The following is a 24176-nucleotide window of genomic DNA, read 5'->3' as shown; positions in this document are numbered from 1 at the left end:
TCATCGAAAATATCACAAAAATATCATAGTTCAGTATGTTGTTCAAATAGTTGCGAAAACATCAAAATTTGTATGTTGTCCAAATGTCATTCAAACATCATAGTTTAGTATGCTGTCCAAAATATCCCAAAAACGTCATAGTTTTAGTATTTCTCCCAACGTTACAAAGAAGGTGCCCAGATAGCTCACCTGTTGAGTGTGGTTGTTCATAACAGAACTGTATGGAGACGCAGGTTCGATCCAGCTCCAAAGCTCTCAGCTGCTGGTGTTCTTGCCTTTGTTTCTACTTAACCTACTGAATAAACCAATAACAGATCACAAAAAAAAAGCTTGAGGGTTGTCAAAATTTTAACGTTAGGTAAAATTACGTCACAATTCAGTATGTCGTCTGAAATGTCACCAAAGTATGATAGTTTATTGAGTCATACAAAATGTCACAAACATGTGGCCCAAACATCACACAAAAACATCATACTTAGTATGTTGTCTAAAACGTCATAGTTTAGTGTGTTGTTCAAAATGTCGCAAAAGTGTCTGTCAGTATGTTGTCAAAATGTTTTTTAAAGATCAAAGTTTAGTGTATGGTCCAAACAGGGTGAAAACATCATAGTTGAGTATGTCGTCCAAAATGTCACAAAAATGTATAGTTTTAGTATGTTATCCAAAATGTCATGAAAACATCATAATTTTGTTTGTTGTCCAAAATGTCTTAAATGTCATAGTTTAGTATGTCGTCCCAAAAAGTCATCAAAATGTCATAGTTTAGTATGTTGTCAAAAATATTGCAAAAACGTCATAGTTTAGTATGTCATCCAAAATGTCACAAAAATGTCATAGTTTCGTATGTGGTCCAAAAAGTCACTAAATGTCATAGTTTGATATGTCGTCCAAAATGTCACAAAACATCATAGTTCACTGATGTCGTCAAAAATGTCAAAACATCATAATTTGTATGTTGTCAAAATGTCATTAAAACGTCATAGTTATATATGTCGTCCAAATGTCACAAAATTTCATAGTTTTGTATGTCGTCAAAATATCACAAAAACATCATAGTTTAGTATGTCATCAAAAATGTCACAAAAACACCTTCGTTATGTATGTCACAAATGGTCATAGTTCACTATGTCGTCCAAAATGTCACAAAAACATCAAGATTTTGTATGTTGTCCAAAATGTCACAAAAATGTTATGTTTAGTATGTCGTCCAAAATATCACTAAAACGTCATCGTGTAGCGTGCAATCCAAAATGGACTAAAAAGTTTTAGTTTAGTATGTCGTCCAAGATATCACAAAAACGCCATGGTTTAGTATGTTCATCCAAAATGTCACGAAAACAACAAAATTTGTAAGTTATCCAAAATGTCATTAAAATGTCATAGGTTAGTATGTTGTCCAAAATATCACAAAAACGACATAGTTTAGTATGGCATTCAAAATGTCACTAAATTGTCATACTTTACTATGTTGTCCAAAATGTGAAAAAACAAGCCATAGTTTAGGATGTGGTCCAAAAGGGGGAAAAAACGTCATAGTTTAGTATGTTGTCCAAAATGTCGCAAAAACATCATACTTTAGTATGTCGTTCAAAGTGTAATTAAAATGTCATAGTGTAGTATGTCATCCAAAATGTTGCAAAAATGCAATACTTTGGTACATCGTCCAAAATCTGAAGAAAAAAAAGTCATCGGTCAGTATGTGGTCCAAATGTCACAAAGACGTCATAGTTTAGTATGTTCTCCAAGTAACAGAAAAAAAAGGTACCCTGGTAGCTCAACTGGTTGAGAGGGCTGCTCAAAAACGGAACTGTATCGGAGACACAGGTTCAATTCCAGTTCTAAGCCCTTTACTGCAGGTATGCTTGTCTTCCTATTTACTGAACAAAAGGGAACAAAAACATTATGCTCGTATGTCGTCCAGAACGTCACAGTTTATTATGTCAGCCAATACATCACAAAAACGTCATAGTGTATTATGTTCTCCAACAAACAAAAAAATGGGCCAGTTAGCTCAACTGTTTGAGAGGGGTGCTCGTTTACAGAGCTGTATTGGGGACACAAGATCAATTCCACCTCAAAGCCCTTTACTACAGGTGTTCTAGTCCTCCTTTCGACTTACCTGCTGAATAAAACCAATATAAAGGCCCATAATGTAATTCAGAAAAAACATCATACTTTAGTATGTTGTCCAAAATCTCAAAGTTTATCTCAGCCAATACATTACAAAAACGTCATAGTTTAGTATTTTCTCCAACCACTACAAAGAAGGTGCCCAGATAGCTCACCTGGTTGAGTGTGGTGTCCGTAAACAGAACTGTATTGGAGACGCAGGTTCGATTCCAGCTCAAAGCTCTCAACCACTGGTGTTCTTGCCTTCGTTTCTACTTACCTACTGAATAAAACCAATAACAGATCCCAAAAAATAAGTTTCAGGGTTGTCACAAAAATGTCAAAATCTAACATTAGGTAAAATTACATCTGAAAAATGTCACCAAAGTATGATAGTTTATTGAGTCATACAAAATGTCACAAACATGTGGCCCAAACTATCACAAAAACATCATACTTCAGTATGTTGTCAGAAATGTCATAGTTTAGTGTGCAAAAGTGTCATAGTTCAGTATGTTGTCCAAAATGTCTTTTAAAGATCAAAGTTTAGTGTATGGTCTAAAACAGGGTGAAAACATCATAGTTCAGTATGTCTTCCAAAATGTCACAAAATTGTCATAGTTTAGTATGTCATCCAAAATGTCATGAAAACATCATAATTTTGTATGTTGTCCAAAATGTCATTAAAACGTCAGCGTTTAGTATGTTGCCCAAAATAACAGAAAAACAGCATCGTTTAGTATTTCGTCAATCATGTCACTGAAACGTCACAGTTTAATATGTCGTCAAACGTTGAACAAAAATGTCATAGTTTAGTATGTCGTCCAAAATGTCACAAAAATATCATGGTTCGGTATGTCGTCCAAAATGTCACAAAAACGTCATAGTTCACTATGTCGTCCAAAATGGCACAAAAACATCACAATTTCGTATGTTGTCCAAAATATCACAAAAACTTCATAGTTTAGTATGTGGTCCAAAAAGTCACTAAAATGTCATAGTTTCGTATGTGGTCCAAAAAGTCATTAAAATGTCATAGTTTCACATGTCGTCCAAAATGTCACAAAAACATCAGAATTTTGTATGTGGTCCAAAAAGTCACTAAAATGTCATAGTTTCGTATGTGGTCCAAAAAGTCATTAAAATGTCATAGTTTCACATGTCGTCCAAAATGTCACAAAAACATCAGAATTTTGTATGTTGTCCAAAATGTCATTAAAACGTCATAGTTTAGTATGTCATCCAAAATATCACAAAAACGTCATAGTTAGTATTTCGTCAAAAATGTCATAGTTTAGTATGTCGTTGAAAATATCACAAAAACATCGTTGTCTAGTATGTGGACTAAAATGTCACTAAATGTCATGGTTTAGTATGTCGTCCAAAATGTCACAAAATATCATGGTTCGGTATGTCGTCCAAAATGTCACAAAAACGTCATAGTTCACTATGTCGTCCAAAATGTCACAAAAACATCACAATTTCGTATGTTGTCCAAAATATCACAAAAATGTCATAGTTTAGTATGTGGTCCAAAATGTCACAAAAACATCAGAATTTTGTATGTTGTCCAAAATGTCATTAAAACGTCATAGTTTAGTATGTCGTCCAAAATATCACAAAACATCATAGTATTTCGTCAAAAATGTCATAGTTTAGTATGTCGTTGAAAATATCACAAAAACGTCGTAGTCTAGTATGTGGACCAAAATGTCACGAAATGTCATAGTTTAGTATGTCGTCCAAAATATATAGAAAAAAAATGTCATGGTTTAATATGTCATCCAAAATGTCACAAAAATGTCATAATTTAACATTTAGTGTATGGTCCAAAACAGGGTGAAAACATCATAGTTCAGTATGTCGTCCAAAATGTCACAAAAATGTCATAATTTAGTATGTCGTCCAAAATGTCATGAAAACATCATAATTTTGTATGTTGTCCAAAATTTCATTAAAACGTCAGTTTAGTATGTCGTCCAAAATGTCACAAAAACGCCATAGTTTGGTATGTTGTGAAAAATGTCACCAAAATGTCATAGTTTAATATGTCATCAAAAGTTTAACAAAACATCATAATTTAGTATGTCGTCGAAAATATCACAAAAATGTCATAGTTTATTATGTCGTCAAAATATCACAAAAACATCATAGTTAGTATTTCGTCAAAAATGTCACAAAAATGTCATAGTTTAGTATGTCGTCGAAAATATCACAAAAACATCATAGTTTAGTATGTCGTCCAAAATGTCACAAAAATATCATGGTTTGGAATGTCGTCCCAATTGTCACAAAAACGTCATAGTTCACTATGTCGTCTAAAATGTCACAAAACATCACAATTTTGTATGTTGTCCAAAATGTCATTAAAATGTCATAGTTTAGTATGTTGTCCAAAATATCACAAAAACGTCATAGTTTAGTATGTCATCCAAAAAGTCACTAAAATGTCATAGTTTAGTATGCCGTCCAAAATGTCACAAAAATGTCATAGTTCACTATGTCATCCAAAATGTCACAAAAACATCAAGATTTTGTATGTTGTCCAAAATGTTATTAAAACGTCATAGTACTAGTATGCCATCCAAAATGTCACAAAAATGCCATAGTTTAATATGTCGTGAAAAATGCCTCCAAAATGTCATAGTTTAATATATCGTCAAAAATTTAACAAGAATGTCATAGTTTAGTATGTCGTTGAAAATATCACAAAAATGTCGTAATCTAGTATATGGACCAAAATGTAACTAAAATGGCATAGTTTAGTATGTCTTCCAAAATATCACAAAAACGTCATGGTTTAGTGTGCCGTCTAAAATGTCACAAAAATTTCATAATTTAACATTTGGTTCAAAATGTCACAAAAACGTCATAGTTTAGTATGTTGCCCAAAACATCAGAAAAAAATCATTTAGTATTTCGTCAAAAATGTCACTAAAATGTCACAGTTTAATATCTCGTCAAACGTTTAACAAAAATGTCATAGATTAATATGTCATTAAAAATTTAACAAGAATGTCATAGTTTAACATGTCGTTGAAAATATCACAAAAACATCATAGTTTAGTATGTCGTCCAAAAAGTCACTAAATGTCATAGTTTTGTTTGGCGTCCAAAATGTCACAAAAAAATCATAATTTTCTATGTTGTCCAAAATGTCATTAAAACGTCATAGTTTAGTATGTCGTTCAAAATATCACAAAACGTCATGGTTTAGTATTTCTTCCAAAATGTCACAGAAATTTCATAATTTAGTATTTTGTCCAAAATGTCACAAAAATGTAATAATTTAACATGTGGCCCAAAATATCACAAAAACATCAGAGTTTAGTATGTCGTCAAAAATATCGCAAAAACATCATAGCTTCGTATATCGTCAAAAATATCACAAAAACGTCATAGTTAATATTTCGTCAGAAATGTCACAAAAATGTCATAGTTTATTATGTCATTGAAACTATCACAAAACATCGTAGTCTAGTCTGTGGACCAAAATGTCACTAAAATGTCATAGTTTAGTATGTCGTCCAAAATATCACAAAAATGTCATGGTTTAGTATGTCATCCAAAATATCATCAAAATGTTACAGTTTTGTATGGCGTCCAAAATATCAAAAAAACATCAAGGTTTAGTATGTCGTCCAAAATGTCACGAAAATTTCACAGTTTTGTATGGCATCTAAAACATCACAAAAACGTCATGGTTTAGTATGTCATCCAAAATGTCACAAAAATGTCATAGGTAACCACGCCTGACGTGTACGTCAGCGGGGTTACTGCATTCGCTTCGGTATCTGGCTGGCTGGGTAAGTCTGTATGTGTGTGTGTGTGTGTGTCCGTTCATGGGCGTGGTTCTGCCATCTACTGAGGCCTAGTTTAATATGTTGTGAAAAATGTCACCAAAATGTCATAGTTTATTGAGTTGTACAAAATGTCACAAAAATGTCACAAACATGTGGCCCAAAATATCCCAAAAACATCATTGTTTAGAATGTCGTCCAAAAAGTCACAAAAATGTCATAGTTTCGTATTTCGTCCAAAATGTCACAAAAACATCATAGCTCACTATGTTGTCCAAATTGTCACAAAAACATCCTAATTTTGTATGTTGTCCAAAATGTAATTAAAACATCATAATTTAGTATGTTGTCCAAAATATCGTAAAAACGCCATAGTTTGATATGTCGTGAAAAATGTCACCAAAATGTCATAGTCTAGTATGTCGTCCAAAATGTCACAAAAATGTCATAGTTCAGTATGTTGTCCAAAATGTGTTTTAAAGATCAAAGTTTAGTGTATGGTCCAAAACAGGTTAAAAACTTCATAGTTTAGTATGTCGTCCAAAATGTCATAGCTTCGTATGTCATCCAAAATGTCACGAAATCATCAGAATTTTCTGTGTTGTCCAAAATGTCATTAAAACGTCATAGTATATTATGTTGACAAAAATGTCATCATTCTGTATGTTGACAAAAACATCATAGTTTAGTATGTTGTCCAATCAATAGAATAAAGGTGCTCAAGTAGCTCAACTGGTTGAGAGAGGAACTCATAAGTGAAACTGTATCGGAGATGCAGGTTTGATTCCCGCTTAAAGCTTTTTACTGCAGGTGTTCTTGTCTTCTTTTCAACTTACCTACTGAATAAAACCAACAACACGGCCAAAAAAATAATTTATAAAAAAACATTATTGTTTAGTATGTTGTCCAAAATGTCTTCAAAACATCATAGTTTAGTATGTTGTCCAAAATGTCATAGTTTAGTATGTCATCCAATACATCACAAAAACGTCATCGTTTAGTATGTTCTCCAACCATTTGAAAAAAAAGGTGCCCAGATAGCTCACCTGGTTGAGTGGAGCACTCAGAAACAGAACTGTATTGGAGATGCAGGTTTAATTCCAGCTCAAAGCCCTTTACTGCAGGTGTGCTTGCCTTCTTTTCTACTTACCTACTGACTAAAACCAACAACACGGCCCAAAAATAAGTTAGAAAAAAACATTAGGGTTTGGTATGTTGTCCCAAATGTATTTAACATATCATAGTTTAGTATATGGTCCAAAATGGGGTCAAAACGCCATAGTTTTGTCTCCCGTCTAAAATATCACAAAAACGTCATAGTTTAGTATGTCATTCAAAATTGGAAAAAAGAAAAACGGCATAGTTTAGTATTGGTCCAAAATGTTGCAAAAACGTCATAGTTTAGTGTGTCCTCCAAAATGTCACAAAAATGTCATTTTGTAGAATGTCGTACAAAATGTCACAAAAATGTCAGAGTTCAGTATGTCGTGAAAAATGTCACAAAAACATTAGAATTTTGTATGTTGTCTAAAATCTCATTAAAACGTAATATTTTAGTATGTTGTCCAAAATATCACAAAAACGTCATAGTTTAGGATTTCATCAAAAATGCCACTAAAACGTCGTAGTTTAATATGTCGTGAAAAATGTCACAAAATGTCATCTGTTATGTCGTGGTTTACTGTAACATGCTTTGATAACAGTTACGCTCTGTCTCATTTCATTAAATGCATGTCAGTGACACATTAACATATTGACAGTATGGGAGATAGGACATTCATAGGAAACAGTGCTCACTCTCAAAATTAAACCCTTTTGAGTGAAATCGCTGAAGATATGCACCCGTTACACAAGCAATGGCAACCCCTTTATTGCTACACAGCATCACAATGAAGTTTGAGAGATTACCTCTCAAAATGTCTGTGTACTGTAGAGTCATCTCTCTCATCTCGCCAGGACAAAGAAAAGCTCAATGAAAATAAACAAATCTCTTCCAGGATAATATTGCTGCCATCCATAGGGCACATAAGGTCACTGAATGGTTTGATGAGTATAAAAATTATATGAATCTCACGCCGCGGCCTTCACAGTCACCTTGATCTAAACCCAATTGGGTGAAAATGTTAGACTGCACTGTCAACAGCCATCATCAAAACACCAAATGATGGAATATCCTTTAGAAGAATGGCATTCGTCCCTGCAGTATAGTTACAGAGACTTGAAGAATCAATGCTTATGTGCATGAATGCCCTTATGGTACCACGTGGAGGCTCAACATTCTACATACACTACTAATTATGTAGGTTTTTTCTTTAATTTGTCACCCATCTTGAGATTTCTTTTCCTTCTTTCCAGTCTTTGTCTTCAAACAACAAAACTGATTACCCACCATTAACTTTTATTGCTGACTTTTTGACAAATATAGCTGGATCTTTACAATAAAACACAGTCCTGCTTCCTCTCTGTGATCCCCTTCTTCAAAGTTTCAAAGCGAGGAGGAGGCAATTACTACTTAGTGTGGATAAAACATGAAAACCTATTTTCAAATTCATCCATGTTGGTGTAGACGACGTGACCTGAAACATTTTCATTCTATTAATAGGTACGGCTTCTCATCATCCATAAAATTATTTAGGGCAATTTGTATTACAATAGAAAACTCAAAATGTTATTATAGCCTCAGTTGTAGCGGTATTAATGAGGGATAGTTTGGATGTCACAATTGCTGCTATTTTATTATTCTCTTTTGAGTGCTGTAAGCTGCTTATGTTCGTACTTGTTGCTCTATTATACTATTAAGATTGAGGGTTCAGTGAGAATGTTTTGGCCATTGAAACTGCATACATTTGTAATTAGGGTCCGAGCACCGAGGGTGCGAAGGACAGGCGGTGCCAGGGCACCGACTGTCCAAGGCACCAGCGGTGCCAAGGACCCTATTGAAACCCTAGGGTTTATTATTATTATTATTATTTATTTTTTTTTATTTTTTTTTTTTCTCCCGTAAAGTAAATTGGCTTTTTGGCGGCCTTATCATACTCCAAAACGCGTGAAATTTGGCATGCACATCAGGACTGGCGAAAAATTTGATATTTTATGGGAGTTGCGCATGTGCGTGGCAAAATGGCTCTATAGCGCCACCTGCAAACTTGAAAAAGTAGTCATTAGGCCAACTGCCACAATGTTTCATGTACAGCTACAATATTTGGTGGGCATATGCAGAACATCTGGACACACCAAAAAGTCAATTACAGCCACGCCCTAAACCCAACAGGAAGTCGGCCACCTTCAATTTGCTGTAAATTTTTCAAACTTAATCGCTCCTCGGGAAATGACTTGCCTTTTTGGCGGCCTTATCATGAACCAAAACGCGTGAAATTTGGCGTGCACATCAGGACTGGCGAAAAATTTGATATTTTATGGGAGTTGCGCATATGTGTGAAAAAATGGCTCTATAGCGCCACCTGCAAAATTGAAACAGTGGTCATTAGGCCAACTTCCACAATGTTTTATTTACAGCTACAATATTTGGTGGGCATATGCACCACATCAGGACACACCAAAAAGTCAATCACAGCCACACCCTAAACCCAACAGGAAGTCGGCCATCTTGAATTTGCTGTACATTTGTCAAAATTTATAGCTCCTAGTGGATAAGTCTGAGAGAACTGAAATTTGGCCAGTACATGCACCAGACCTTTCTGATGAAAAGTTATCAAAAACTCAACCAGAAGCCAAAAGGTGTGGCCATGGCGGAGCCTCAAACAACTGATCCTTCGCCATGAAACAGGAAGTGGTGTCTAATTCTTCTCAACATGCTCCAATCTGCCTGAAACTTTACATGTATGATGACAGTCCTGTCCTGATGTCATCCACATAGGGATATTCATTGACAGTCATAGCGCCACCTTGTGGTTTCAGGAAATAGACATCTTTTACACTTTCATGCCCTATTGTTACCCGGTTGATCATATTCACTTCAAATGCAGTGACAACAGCCTAAACACATTGATGATGCATCCCAGTGAAAATGGTGACTTGTCATCAAAGGGCGTGTCTGTGGCGGCCAAACCAATTTCGATGTTTCGCCATGAAAATTTAACGATTCATATCTCAGCTGAACAACATCCTATCTGCCTCAGACTTCACATGCTGGATACCAGGTCCAGTCTGAACACATCCACACTCATAAATTTTGAAAAAGTCATAGCGCCACCTGTTGGTAATAGTAAGTTTAAGGCCTTATATTTTCAGGTACAATGGCCCCAAACTTGGTGATATCATGCTGGAAATTGGTCAGTCGAGTCTTCACCTCTTGACAATCACACACTGTGAAGGGTGTGACATTTCATGTAACGCTGTTGCCGTAGCAACCAAATATCGCCATGAAAAACAAAGCCCTTTCTGACAGGTTAGGAATACTCCAATGCTCACAAAAATTACCACACACATCACCATTGACCCAAGGAACAACACTGTATGCATCTCGGCACTGCACATGCTATAGCGCCCCCTACAGTATTTTTAACAAACAGCCCCCCCAGCACGTTTCACCTACATCCATGAAATTTGGGAGGCTTATAGAGCACATCAGGACGCACAAAAAAGCCTCTTGGAGCCATGTCCTAAACCCAACAGGAAGTCGGCCATCTTGGATTAATTGTGAGATTTTTGATGATTTTTCTCATTTTTGAGAGTTAATACCTCCTAGGGGATAATTCCAGGAGACCTGAAATTTTGTCAGTCCACACAGCAGGACTTGGTTTGGAAAAGTTATCAAAAGTTTAACCAGAAGCCAAATGGCGTGGCCATGGCGACCATCAGCGTTTTGATGCTTCGCCATGAAACATCAACTGCTGTATAACTCTCCTCTGCATGCTCCAATCTGCCTCAAACTTTCCATGTGTGATCACAATCCAATCCTGATCACATCTACAGGCCAACAGACACTCTCAGTCGCAGCGCCACCTGATGGAGGGACAGTAAATGCTGTATAACTGGCCTCTACATGATCAAATCAGCCTGAAACTTTTCATGAGTGATCAGAGTCCAACCCTCATCACATCCACTGTGTGAAATACACTCTGAGTTACAGCGCCACCTGGTGGATAGACAGGAAATGCTCTATAACTGCTCTGAACATGCTACAGTCTGGCTGAAATTTTAAATGTATGATTGGACTCTGGTCCAGATGCGATTCAGAGGCCGACATACACTCTCAGTCACAGCGCCACCTGGTGGACGTGCGTGGATTCACGACCAGCGTGGATGCGAGGACCCGTCCATCGCTGCTTGCAGCTTTAATTGTGAATTGTGCCTTTGTTCTGCTTATTTTTGCTGTTTAATTCTGGCTCTTAATGTCTGTGTAAAGTTCACTGAAAGATCATTTGGACCCAGTCACCACTGTGCAGCGTTTCACATATTGCATATAGTCCACTAATTACATTAGGCAAAACACTTTACTCGCATGTTTTTTTATTGAGGTGTTAGAAATATCACTCCTTCGTCTTTGTTTTAATTTTCCTGTCTATTTGCTACATTACCAACCATTCATTCTTTACTGGCACAGCCTCAGCCTCACATTAATGTGTCTCTGTGGATACTAAAGGAAGGATTTCCATTTACGATGCTCTTACACACTTTGGAAGGTTACCATAACAGATGAAAATATGTGTGACAGAGGACTGCAGCAGAATACTGATTACTTGGGGTGGACTGGGGCAAAAAAATCAGTTCTGGCATTTTTGGCCCAGACCGGCCCACAACATTATCGGTTGACTGAATCAAGCAGTAATTTTTGAATGACAAAAAACTGACTGAGAGGTCGGATTTTCAGAGCAAAAATTCAAAAACATCCCTAAAAACCGATATAAACCTGTTGACAAGTTGGAAAAAAAAAACAACTGCAATCCAGTAGAACAGGGGTATTCAGCTAAAATTCAAAGTGGTCCAGTCTGAGAAAATCTATTAAAGCAAAGGTCCAGAGCATCATAATGTCAAACCTGAATCAGTGCGATCGCTATATGTTGATGTAGCCTACTAGTTTTATTAGCATCTGTATATAACCAATAACTGACTATCAAAACCACATAAATTCAGTATGGTTCAAAAAACATTTTGATAACATTTTTTTTATATAAATAACTTTTTATAAACTGTAAATCTTAAAATAAAGTGCAGATTTTTTAAAAAAATTACTGAACAACAATGCTTACATATGAAAAATGTAAACAACTGAACCAAAGGCAGATCCAGATTAATTTTAGTTGGGTGGGCACAGGGGGGTACAACAGATATTTTAGGGGGCCACTGAAAAGTTGTAAGAAAAAATAAAAGCTGCTACCGACCTCTCGCTTTTAAAAAGTATTTTTCATGTTTTTTTTTTTGGCTCTTTAACCCAATAGGAAAGCTGTATATGATCTTTTCATTTTGGACTGTTAACATTCAAATTATGATGGACTTGTTCCCTTGTTTATGTGAATTACAACATAATCAGCTGCAGCATCTGCCTGTTATGTAAAACTGGTAAGTTCAACGACAGTATCCTGAGGGCAGTTAAGTGACAAATATTGTGCAAGAACAGCACTATATACAACACTGTCAATTTCTACTTCTTAGAATGTTTACTGACAATTATCACACCTAAAATAAGAAATAATATTCTGTACTTTTAACAACTAGTTCTAAGCTGTAAACCATAAACATAATAGGGTTCTGTTTAATCAGTCTAAATCAAATTGAGTACAACCCAATACACAGGGTTTTGTCATCTGTGTGAAAGGTGCTAAACAATATAAGTTGAATTGATAAACTGAATAACTGACTAACTCATGATTGTGACAAGAGAAGTATTTTATTGTGATTTAAGGGTTTGTTTCATTTTTAAGGTTGGGGTTAAAATCTTGACAGAAAAAAATTAAAGAAATACACTATATTAAAAAAGCAATTAAATCAAAGGAAAAAGACAACTTAAAAAGAAAATTAAACATTAAGTACAATTAAATTATATTAAATAGACAAATAGACTGGGCTGCCAAGTGTCCTAGTGGTTAGCACTTTTGCTTTGCAGCAAGAAGATCGCTGGTTCAAATCCCGGGGTGGCCCTGGGATCTTTCTGCATGGAGTTTGCATGTTCTCCCTGTGCATGCATGGGTTTTCTCTGGGTACTCTGAAAAGACACCAGTTAGACTTTAGAAGATCACATTAATCAGAAGAGACAATAAAACAATCAAAAAGAGCAAAAACAGATAAAGGTCTTAAAGCGTTTTCTAGTCTGAAATGAAAACATTAAGTTGTTTCTTCAAAAATTTCCTCTGTCTATGGTCTTGGTTTGATTGTGGACAGATTTATTAAGAGCTCATTTCAGAAAACTGCTTTCCAGATAAAGTCTACTCGTAGTTGAAGGCATCGATCAAACTAATGTTACCTTCTGATCTCCACAAACTTTTCTGTTCAGTGAAGAGAATCAAAGTTTGTTCAGGATTTCTAAAAAACCCACAGGTGAAGGTCTGAGAAGAACTCAGATGGATGGTCTAAATGTGAAATCAAGACTCATGGTCACAAGTTTTAAGGCTTCTGTTAACCACAAAGTTCAAACTAACAGAGAAGTGCTGAGAAGCTTTAAAGATTTCAGTCCTCAGACTGTCTCAAAGTTCAAACTAACAGAAATCTACTGTGGGACTCAGAAAATTTGAGCCCTCAGACTGTCTGAAGGTTCAACCTAACAGTGAACTACTCAGGAACTGAGAAGATATCAGTACTTGGACTGTCTCAAAGTTCAAACTAACAGGGATCCACTGTGTGACTTCGAAAATTTCAGCCCTCAGACTGTGTGAAAGCTCAGGTCCTGAGGACTCGGGAGGTCTGGAGGCTTTAGAAAGTCTTGGAACTGAGGGTTCAGCCCTCCAGCACAAAGGCTGAAGTCCAACCTCCTGAGAAAAACGATCAAGACAAGACTGGAGTTAAAAAAAAAAAAAACTCGAAAAACGGCAATAAATAGATGATAAATGCGAAAAAAAAAGAATTAGTATCTGAGTGAGTAGCTCGGGGGTAAGAAGAGAGACTACCAAGTGGAAGGTAGTAGGTTCAAGACCTGAAAACTGGGTCTGGGTGGCGTCAGGGTGGAGTGTAGGAGGGGAGGTGGGTGGTGGCCTCCCACCACACCTTCCCCTGCCTGATGAGTTTTTCGAAAATCCAAGTCTCAACAGGTTTCTGGAGTCTCCACCAGGTTGGCGGCAGAAGAACTTGTCATGAAGAGGTGTTGAAGTCGGCGAGGATGGAGTGACTTTCTACAGCAACTAGAAGAGCAGGTTTTAACCAGCATCCCTAAAAAACAAAACACTCAACAAGGTTTTGAATATCATTAAATTGAAATCCAACTTTTTCATGACAATGTCTAATTAAAGGACATTTATTTCCAACGTAAATGTGTGATATTAATTGTACTGTTACACCCAGTGTGACTCCTGTCCTATACTGGGATTCACAGCCAACTAAACTCTCCCCTGTACCACATCCTCAGGAACAGGCCAGTGTGGTAGTTGAACGGATTTTAATACAGAGAAGTGTGAAACTGAAATAAACATACAGAATACGCTGGTCAATAACAATACAAATTGCTTAAAACTTCAAACACATCAGTACTACAGGTAAGTATCGATTAATTTACATAAGAAAACCGTTGCAGGTGACTGGTAAGCAATAAGGTATGTAAGTTGAATCAAAGCTAAACTACCCTGAAGCTACCCCAAAGCCTGAAGCCATGACTATTATTGTAAACATAATAACAGATTTACATGCACAGCACTGCAAATATATCATGGCAACAACAGTCACGGAGCTCTGGAGCTTCTCTTCACATCGTCTTCCACCTGGACTGGTTTGGTCGGGAGCATGTGCAACAAACATCTGAAAAACTGCACTTTAACATCAATGAATGACACTCAAGTTTAATCTCTATATAAATGAGACTGAGTCAAACATTTCAGACTTTTCTCTGTGAATTCTGAGAAATATTTTCCTACTTAATGACAGAGCCACACATCTGAACTCAGTCTCATTAAAACAGACTCTAATTCAGTGTCATCCATCCATATTAAAGTGCACTTACCTAAAATGTTTGTTGCATGAGCTCCAACACCTGTCCAGGTAGAAGGCCACTTTGACAAACAGGAAGTGGAAGATTTCAAGCAGATTTATAGAAGGGGGAACCGGACTGTACTAAGTGTGGTCGAGTATAGAGGGGTGTTTTGTGGGTTTTTGAGGCTGATAATGATTTTTTGTGAGACATTTGGAGGAGATATTCATTTGCAGTAAAAGAAAGTATTTAAAATCTTGGAGTTCAACTTAGAAGAACACAAACTCTAACAGAAAACTTTGTTGATATGTTTTTGTTTTGTTTCCAGGTGTTAATTTAAAGGTGTTTTATTCGTGATGTATAACCAATCAAATCACTCCAGAAGACAGAGCGACCACAGCTAGATAAAGGTTCAGAGCCAAAGTAGCACCATTTTTAAATTTATTTATTATCGTAAATCAGAAAAAACTAAAATACTGATAATCAGTAAATCAGTCAGCCCACAATTACTACAGTTCTTACAATGTATGTCTCTTTCCTTTGACTTGTTATTTGTACAATATACGATGTATATGATGCCGTTTTTTCATCCCAAAGGCTATATTATGATGTTTTCTCAGAGACATACTATGTTACTCTGTTTGTTCTGGCCCTGGGCCGCTGCACTCCTCCTCTGTTGTTTTCTGGATTGTAGTCAGCTGCATGCCTTCATCCACCCGGCCTCCGTTGACTCGTCCCGCCTACTGTCTCTGGAGCTGAAGCTGGATTGGAACAGATCAAAGTAGGCCAGCTGCCTCTCAAAAGGCTCCTTCATCTGGGGGCACTTCTTCTAAGGGGAATCTGACCTGGCCCAGCACAACTTTGGAGATGTGTTCCAGTGGTTGGTGGATGTGTAGGGAGATAGAGAGGGACCTTTAAATTGTTCAGAAAGGAGAACAGGGAACCCACTGGTAGTTTTAGTTTAGGGTTATGTTTTTAGAGGTGAACAGGAAGAGGTTTTTTTGTATTGATGATGTTTTACTTTGTTCCTGGTTGGAATGCCCATTAATGTCAACGTGAAGTTCACTTTTAGTTCTGTTTATTTATTTTTATTTTACTAACATCCATTAGCTTTTAACCCCCTCACATGTTATGTTGTTGTAAACTTCCATCCATCCATTCTCTATACACCGCTTTATCCTCACTAGGGTGAGGTCGCCAGTCTGTCATAGGGCTACATATACAGACAAACAATTCACACTCACACCTACGGACAATTTAGAGTAACCAATTAACCTCAGCATATCTTTGGACCGTGGGAAGAAGCCGGAGTGCCTGGAGAAAACCCACGCATGCACAGGGAGAACATGCAAACTCCATGCAGAAAGATCCCAGGCCCACCCTGGGATTTGAACCAGGGATCTTCTTGCTGCAAGGCAAAAGTGCTAACCACTAGGCCACTGTCTAGCCCTTGCTGTAAGCTTCCTCTTTGGTGGGGTGAGACAAGGGTTAAATATTGCCGTTATAGAAAATAAAGAAACTATCAAAATGCACAGTGCAAATACTTAATGTTTCTGTTTCTTTGCCCAAGATCATTATTGGATGCAAAAGAAGAGAAGCTGAGCTGCACAGTGCTTTTTTATATTTCTGAAGAATGTTCAAGAAAGCAAGGTCATAGATCCAGTAAAGGGCATAATGGAAAAATTTAATTAAAATATATGAAAAGAGAAAGATGAAAAGCAGCAGACTGTAGTTGCTGTCTTATTCAAAGTAGTCTGAGGACGCATTTCCAGCTGTGCCAAAATGTGGATTTCAACACTCTTGAGATGAACGTTTCTACCATTGTGTTTTTGAAAGGACCTGTTATACTCCAAAAAGGATTTTCTTTTTATAGATGGTGCCAAAATGTATGCAATTTATATAATAGGCATGCATCTTGACATCAAAGTATGTTGATATAATTTGTCACTCAAAAACACACAAGAAGCTGGTGAGGCTTTGTGAGTCTGACTAGTTGTGCAGAAATGAAGTTTATACCTATGAGCGTCTATCTTGCAGAACAACTAAATGGTAAATGATAAAAATGAAGAATGGGACACACTATTGTGATGTGTTGCTTGAAAAAAAGCATCAACATTAAAAAGGGGAAATTTTGACTCATATTCCATTTGCAGTCAGTTTAGCTGCCCAGTTGATCACTTCCTGTTTGTGGCAGTACGGTGGTTACTTAGCAAACAAAAAATCAGGAAAGCTATAGCCATCTATGAATCCTTGATTAGCATTTATTTTTTGCCGATAAATTAGTAAGGGTGAGGAAAAAAGCTAATCCTTTCTAACTTTTCGACAAAAAAAGAAATACTAATGTAATGTAAAAAAGTGACAAAATGAACCTAATTAATTTATCTATGAATCTTGTAAATCCTATTTCTTCCCTCTGTTTGCGTACATTATGTGCGGGCAGGACGACTACTTTTATCAGCAATTTTGTTTGAATTATGGGTAAGTCCCTCTGGAAAGTCTGCAGATATGAGGACTCGCAGAAAGGGCGCAGCAATCACATCTCAGAAGACAGTAGCTTGGATCCAAATTCAACAGGAACACTCCTGACTACGTTTTTCTACTTCTCCTTCCCTCTCTTCACTCTAGCTAGCTGGTCCCTTCAACGAGAACTGTTTTTGAACTCCTTTTCTAAGATAAATGGAGTGAGGAAAAGTTGAGATTGTAAACTGAGTTCAAGTTTGCCAACAATACATATGTATTTGCATTTCTTGGTCACCTTGTTCGTTTAAGCTGATACAGTAAGTTGTCCATCACAGGTGATTCAAATGTTCATATTATAAATGATTGCAGCCAAATCCATAATTTTAATGAGTGCAGCAGGTCATGGCAGTCCCAGCTGAGAAACAGCCAGTGCAAGCTCTGCGGAAATTCCTAGAAGGTTCCTGGAAGGCCAGGCCAAACTTGTGGTTCTTGAGACTTCCCCTCCCTGCATTTTGCACATTCTGTAATAATGATATTGAATTGAATCCATTATCAAGGACTAACAGATGGTAATTGCGCATTGAAAGAATTACATTTTAGTGCACTATTTATGTACTGGTGGCAATTTGACTGGGAAAGGCTTTAAGATTCAACAGAAAAGCAGGAGGCTGAGAGGTTCCAAACAAATGGTGGCATTTTATTGATCAGTCAACACACTGTGAGTCACAGTAACACCTATAAAGTCACACTGAGTGCTATAAGCTGCCTTTTTTACCCTCTTAAAGGTTGTTAGCTGGAAGAGCCTACTTAGGTGGGAGCAAGACCCGATAAAGCCGTACATATTTACATCTCACCTACACTGTACAGAAATAGAACACAGTGAATAAATATGCATACATATACATACATAAATCTTGATACATAAAAAATATATCACATAATTATACAAATCAGCATTGCTTGTATGACTTACACCCCTCCTCCATCAGGGGGTGAATACATTACTCTCTTCCCCTGTGCATTGTTTTTTTTATACTACAACCTTGCAATAAAAAATACTGGTTGGAAATGATAAACTGCACTGATTAGACTTGTCTTCTCTACACATGCAGAGCGGACAGTCCCCCTTTGCTTCCTCAATCACACTCTGCCAAAAAGAATTGCAAATCAATACATGTGTAAATATTCATTTAACTTACAAAGCTATGTTGTCATTATCCATAAACCAATACTACTGCACAATCTAAGGCAACTCAGCCTCAATTTCAATTTGCAAGTGCTCTGACCTAAAACAAAACAATAAAATGACAATACTACTTGTATTCGGGTATATCCCCAGAATAATCAAACAAACATGATGAGCTTGTATTATTGGAAGATGTTAATCTGGAGACATATTTCAAAGAATGAAGATAATTTGACAGTAATAGTTAAAAAGAAGTAGAATACAGGGGGTCCTCGGTTTACGACGTCCTCGATCTACGAAATTTTGTTGTTACATCGGAACTGGTTACATAGAACTAGTTTTCAAGCAGAGCAGACAGATACGTCATCACTTGGTGCCCTAAAAGGAAGACGGCTTTGTCTACATTCTCCAGCTGTACACCACATTGGGCTGTGTTATACACAGAGCACGCGTTGGACAGTGTGAGTTCCGACTTACGTTGTGGTGTAGGAATGGAATTCTGATGTAAGTTGAGAACCCCCTGTACAAAGAAAAACCCCTCAAAATGCAAAATCTATTTCTACTTTCCTCAAGTTATTAATTCATACCTGATTGATACACTGACATTACACAGTCAACTACAAGCTCTATTTTATGTCATTGATGAATTACTCTTCAGTTTAGATTAGTCTCTGTTTTGAACCTCCCTATTAGATGTCGATAATCCTAAGATCACGTCTGTCTGGGGACCTAGCCCAAAGACAATAAGCAGACAAGACAAAATGACTTCACACATAGCGTTCTCTTTACAAAATTCTTTGTATTGGCTATATATCATCGTTTACACGTGGGTCTGCTTGCCTGGCTTGATTCTAATTTGAAGTGGAGCTTTTACTTCATCAATCCCATGGCGCCTACACACTGAGCTGAAATCTCCAACCTCTCAATTGAAGACAAATTACTTCACATTCCCAAACAATATGTGACCACGTGAGCAGAGCTTTGGATCACCCAGTGAGCGTCTGAGGGCCTGTTTTTGACAAACAGGTGATTAGTGGTTGTGCTTTACTGGAAAACACTAAACAATGGGTCCCTTGATCCATTTCAGCATTTTAGAGCACATTTTCCAACTGAATGCTGGTATGGACAAAGGTAAATCCGGAAGTCATGATGAGCTGCCCAGTCAAAGTGGAAGCAGAAGAAAAGAAATTGCAGTGCGGGAGATGGTCAAAGCTGCAGCACTTCCTCAGAAACACCATTAGCCACCAGCTGTTTCTCTGCCTCTTACACTGCTGCTATGCAATCTGCACACCTTTCATGTGGAATAACTGTGTTTGTCCCACCTCTTTTAGTAACTTTACAACAGCTTGCTTAGTGATCAAAAAGAGGCAGAAGAATGGAAGAAGAAAAAAAAACACTGAAACATGTCATCTAGACTAGTTTAGGTTCACGTCTTCACTTAAATCTTTAATTAATCACACTGGGTGTCTTTTTTTGCTGCAGCTGTGCGGAACAACAAGTTAGCTGAAGACAGATAAAGACTCTTGCATGATTAGTGGAGTTAAGCAATGCCTTTGATGGTGACATTTGATCTAAACATCTGCTTAAACTGACTGCAAAGAGTACAAATAAATCCATGATGCATTATGGGAAATTTTATGATGATAATTTTAATGTCTAATTAGAGATAATACAACTAATACAGCACAATTATCTAAACGACTACAGGCGTAGCAATAAAGCAGTATAGGCTATGAAACTAACTGGGTTTTCAGATTTTCTGCTAAGCTATGCTAACATGCTGTGGCTCCATGAGTGGTGTCAATTTACTAGTATTAAATAGTAAATAGCACTATTTTTAGTTAAAATGACACCATAAGCTTTCTGCTATGTACTTTTACTGTATAAAATTTCAGAATCAGGCTAATGGAAGGCAATTATAAGGTGCTTATTAGCGTAAAAAGGAAATTCAAAGCAGCAATCACATAATATTTTACAGATAGTCATATTGTTAAGCTTAATTACTACAATGTCTACCAGTGAGCCACTGGCAGGCTTTGCTGCCATGCCGCTGTGCCAAACAAGTGCTCTGATGTATGTGTGTATTAAGACAGAAACAAGATTTCCTTGATCAGCTTTTACTTAAAACTTTAAAACAGTTAAAGTTCGGTAAAAGTGTTTCTAGAACAACATGAAAAAAAACAACTTTTCTCAAAAAAGTTGTCGGCTGTGTGGAGGTGGAATAGAAGAGTCATCTCAGAGGACCAAAGCAGAAAATAAGGGACTCCTTATGTTGCTCGTGCCTTTGCTTGGCAGCACTCTCACGTCTCTCCCAAAGCACAGAACAGAAGGGGGATAAGAGGGAGAAAGTCTTTCGCTGTGGAGGAGTTTTCTTTTTTTGTTGTTGTTGTTTTGTTATGATGGATAGTGCAGACTGAGTGCCATGATGTGTGTGTCTGTGGGAGTGCTGTATTGTGACCAGTAGGGTCGCTCATCGATTCCCAGCCATCTCTACTAAACCACTAATAAGACACTTGGCATTTTCCATGGTGCTATTACTCCCTTTGTGAGCTTCCTCTGCCCCTTCCAGTTATTGGAGAGGGGAGAAAATGTGTAGCTTGCGCAATCTAACTTTAGTCTGTCCGTTTCTTTGTCTGTGTTTTTGCATCCATATGTGACTGTGTGTGATAGCATTAAGTCTGTAGTGTTAAGCGTGCGGCTTGTGTACATGTACGCAGCTTTGTGTACGTGTCTGTACATACATATGTGCATATGCCAGGAAAAGATAGATTACATCATGCGAGGCTGGATTTGTGCACCTCTGCTGGCAACAATGTAGAAATCCTGAAGGGGGAAAAGAGAAGTCCACTGTGAGGAGAGGGCTCAGATGAAAATGTCCCCTTGGAATCTGTTCAAGTCTTGGTGAGGCTCGATTCCCCCGGTGAGATCCAGAATGTCATCTGATTTGGAGGAGAATCGTCAGCAAATAGGATCTGATCTGTCTAAGGAGGAGGATTAGATGCAATGTTGGGGATGAGATCAGCGCAGGCAGATGGAGTATTTATTCATGCGAGAAGTTTGGGAAACCAAGTCAAATTGACATGGAAGCTGGCTGCACTGTGTATTCATTCTTAACTTTGGTGCCAACTGTTAAGAAGCTGCTGCAAACTGGAACCGCTCTGAAATCAAAGATATGAATAAATTAGGTATCGTGTTTAATATATTCTGCAGTGGTTCTAATCTGAACTCGCCGATATTCGCACTTTATGAATTTGTCATGCAGCCCACTTAGCATATTAACAGTTTGTCCAGTGTACCATACACCACTTTGTTCTGTGCTCTGAAAGATTCCAACGTGATTGTCAGAAAAGCTGAGCGCTGCACTTATTAATGTTACTATCAAGTGACGAAACTGAATGTATAACAGAATATCAACAAGTTTAATGGGCAGAACAGCAGTGAGTGTGCTTCAGCCTGCTTTTGTTCAGCTGGGAGAATACAAATACATCTGTATTTACACAATCCAAAGAGCCACTCTCATGAGCATGAAAAAGATATACAATAACCCCGAGCTGGGTGTCTCAAGGCCAGTGACCTGCATGGTAATAAATTTGTCTGAGGAAAACGATGACAAATAAAGGCCTTTAAATGTCCCTATTTTCTCTACGTGTCAGAAAGAATTGATGTTTCAGCATGCAGTGCCACAAATTACCCCCAGAGAGAAAAACAGCTCAGTGCAGACAGCTGAGCGTGGGGGATCCACTCCCTCTGGAGAAGTCATAGTCAGACTGATAGGCTTGTGTGGAATTCAGTGAACCTGACTGCACCTTCCACCCACAGGGCTTAACTCTTTCCTCATTGGTGCAGTTCAGACACCTTAAGGGAATATTCCTCCTCAGCTATCTTAAATTTTTTTCAGTTGTTTCTTTCAGAGGTCCTGCTGTCAACTCAATTTCCAATGACTTTTACACTCCAGCTACATGCCTCCTTGGTACCTACGCTTGTGACATCCAGCAAATCTCGGGGCAATATATTCTATTACCATATTTAGGTTTTCCCATTTGGTATGTAGAGTCAAACATAGACTCTATCAGATTGTAAACTGAAGCTTGATGCCCCTGAGCTAACTGCCTGTGAGTGTCTCGCTGTCCACAAATCCCCTCTCCTCCTCATGTGTGTCCTGCAGATTGGTTTAGTGCTGCTCCATGACCCAGACTGGGCTTCATTAACTGATAGCAGCAGAGATGGAGACGTTGCGGAGACATGGGTGTGGAGAGAGAGCAGCCAGATAGAAAAGTGTTTGTCTCCAGGGCTACATCATATCAGACCACTTTACCATCCACATCATAGTAGTGAGTGACACATATTTTCTCCTCAGAAGCCACAATGGAATTTAAAGCAGCACATATCCAGATTGATCTAACTAGAAAAGAGGTTAATGGGGTTACTGATCAATACTGTGCACTAACTTTCCAGACTCTGTGTTGAATTTCAGGATTTTTAATCAGCTGCTCACCTTCTGACGTGTAATTTACTCCTGCTGCAAGCCAAACATCTGGCAGCACCGTTTAAGCAGTATTATTATTGAAACATTCGACACAGTGATAACCTTTTCACCCTCACTTTCGCTACGTCTCTGCTTTAAGTGTCTGCTTTTTTCCCTCTTTCTTTAGACTGTTTATGTGCCACTGAAAGCTGTGCCAGAGATCAGCTGTTGACATTTGATCTGCTGCCCAGTCATTTTTGAGGGCCTGTGTTTTGACCCACATTATGAGGACTATTCATTAAGCAAAGAGCATAAAAGAGGCACAATCTTCAACATGAGTCAAATGTCTGTTTTATACCTGGAGTAAATCCATTTGCCACTTGAGGTTCATCGCAAAACAGCCACGTTGAAGACAAAAAATGTTCAGATAGAATTTCCTTAAGGATCTGTGACTCTACATGTTTTCCACTTCACCTCCAGCAAAAAAGGGAATTTAGATTATTGAGGTCAGCGGATGATTTGAGGAGGGATCGAAGGGGATGCCTTCCCCCTTGTTAGGAAAATGATCAGAATTCCTCCCCCTTGTTAACCTACCATCACGCCTCATCTATTTTCCTGAATCTTGTTTCCCCTTCGCTTATCTTTCTTGTCTGTTGCCTCTCTCCCTATCTATGTTGGTTTCTGAGTGCATGTAATATGTCTAGGTGTGGTTGAACATCACTGGACACACCTGAGCTTCGTTCAACCTCCAGCTGGAAAAGGACCCAGCTTTACTCTCCATTATCCACCAGGTCATTCTCTCTAAGCAAATTTGGCCAACCTATACTTAAATTTGTCTTTCTAGTAACCCTGCTAGTCCCTGTGCCTCAGGTTCAAGCATCAAGCCTGCAAGATCCATCTCCAGACCTCCACATTCAGCCTCTACACAGCCAGTCCAGCCACTCTCCCTGTTCTGCGTCACACCCACTGCCTCCCTCAACCTGCCTTTGCCATCTAACCTACCGACCTTCTTGTATTCCCTCCTGTTGAGTTTTCTTCCTCACCGAGTCCTCCTACAGCGCAGTTAGACGCTGCACTTCCTAC

General features: G+C 37.8%; 1 protein-coding gene across 1 annotated transcript in view; it reads left to right on the top strand.

Annotated features, from left to right (window-relative positions):
* tex30 (testis expressed 30) overlaps nucleotides 1–24176 on the top strand; it is a 153526-nt gene that overhangs the window by 42398 nt on the left and 86952 nt on the right. The gene's annotated exons all lie outside the window — the stretch shown is intronic.

The sequence above is a fragment of the Acanthochromis polyacanthus genome, chromosome 14 (assembly GCF_021347895.1).
Source record: "Acanthochromis polyacanthus isolate Apoly-LR-REF ecotype Palm Island chromosome 14, KAUST_Apoly_ChrSc, whole genome shotgun sequence".
Classification (NCBI taxonomy): domain Eukaryota; kingdom Metazoa; phylum Chordata; class Actinopteri; family Pomacentridae; genus Acanthochromis; species Acanthochromis polyacanthus.
Note: the sequence above shows the minus strand (reverse complement) of the source record. Positions and strands in the feature narration are given on the sequence as shown.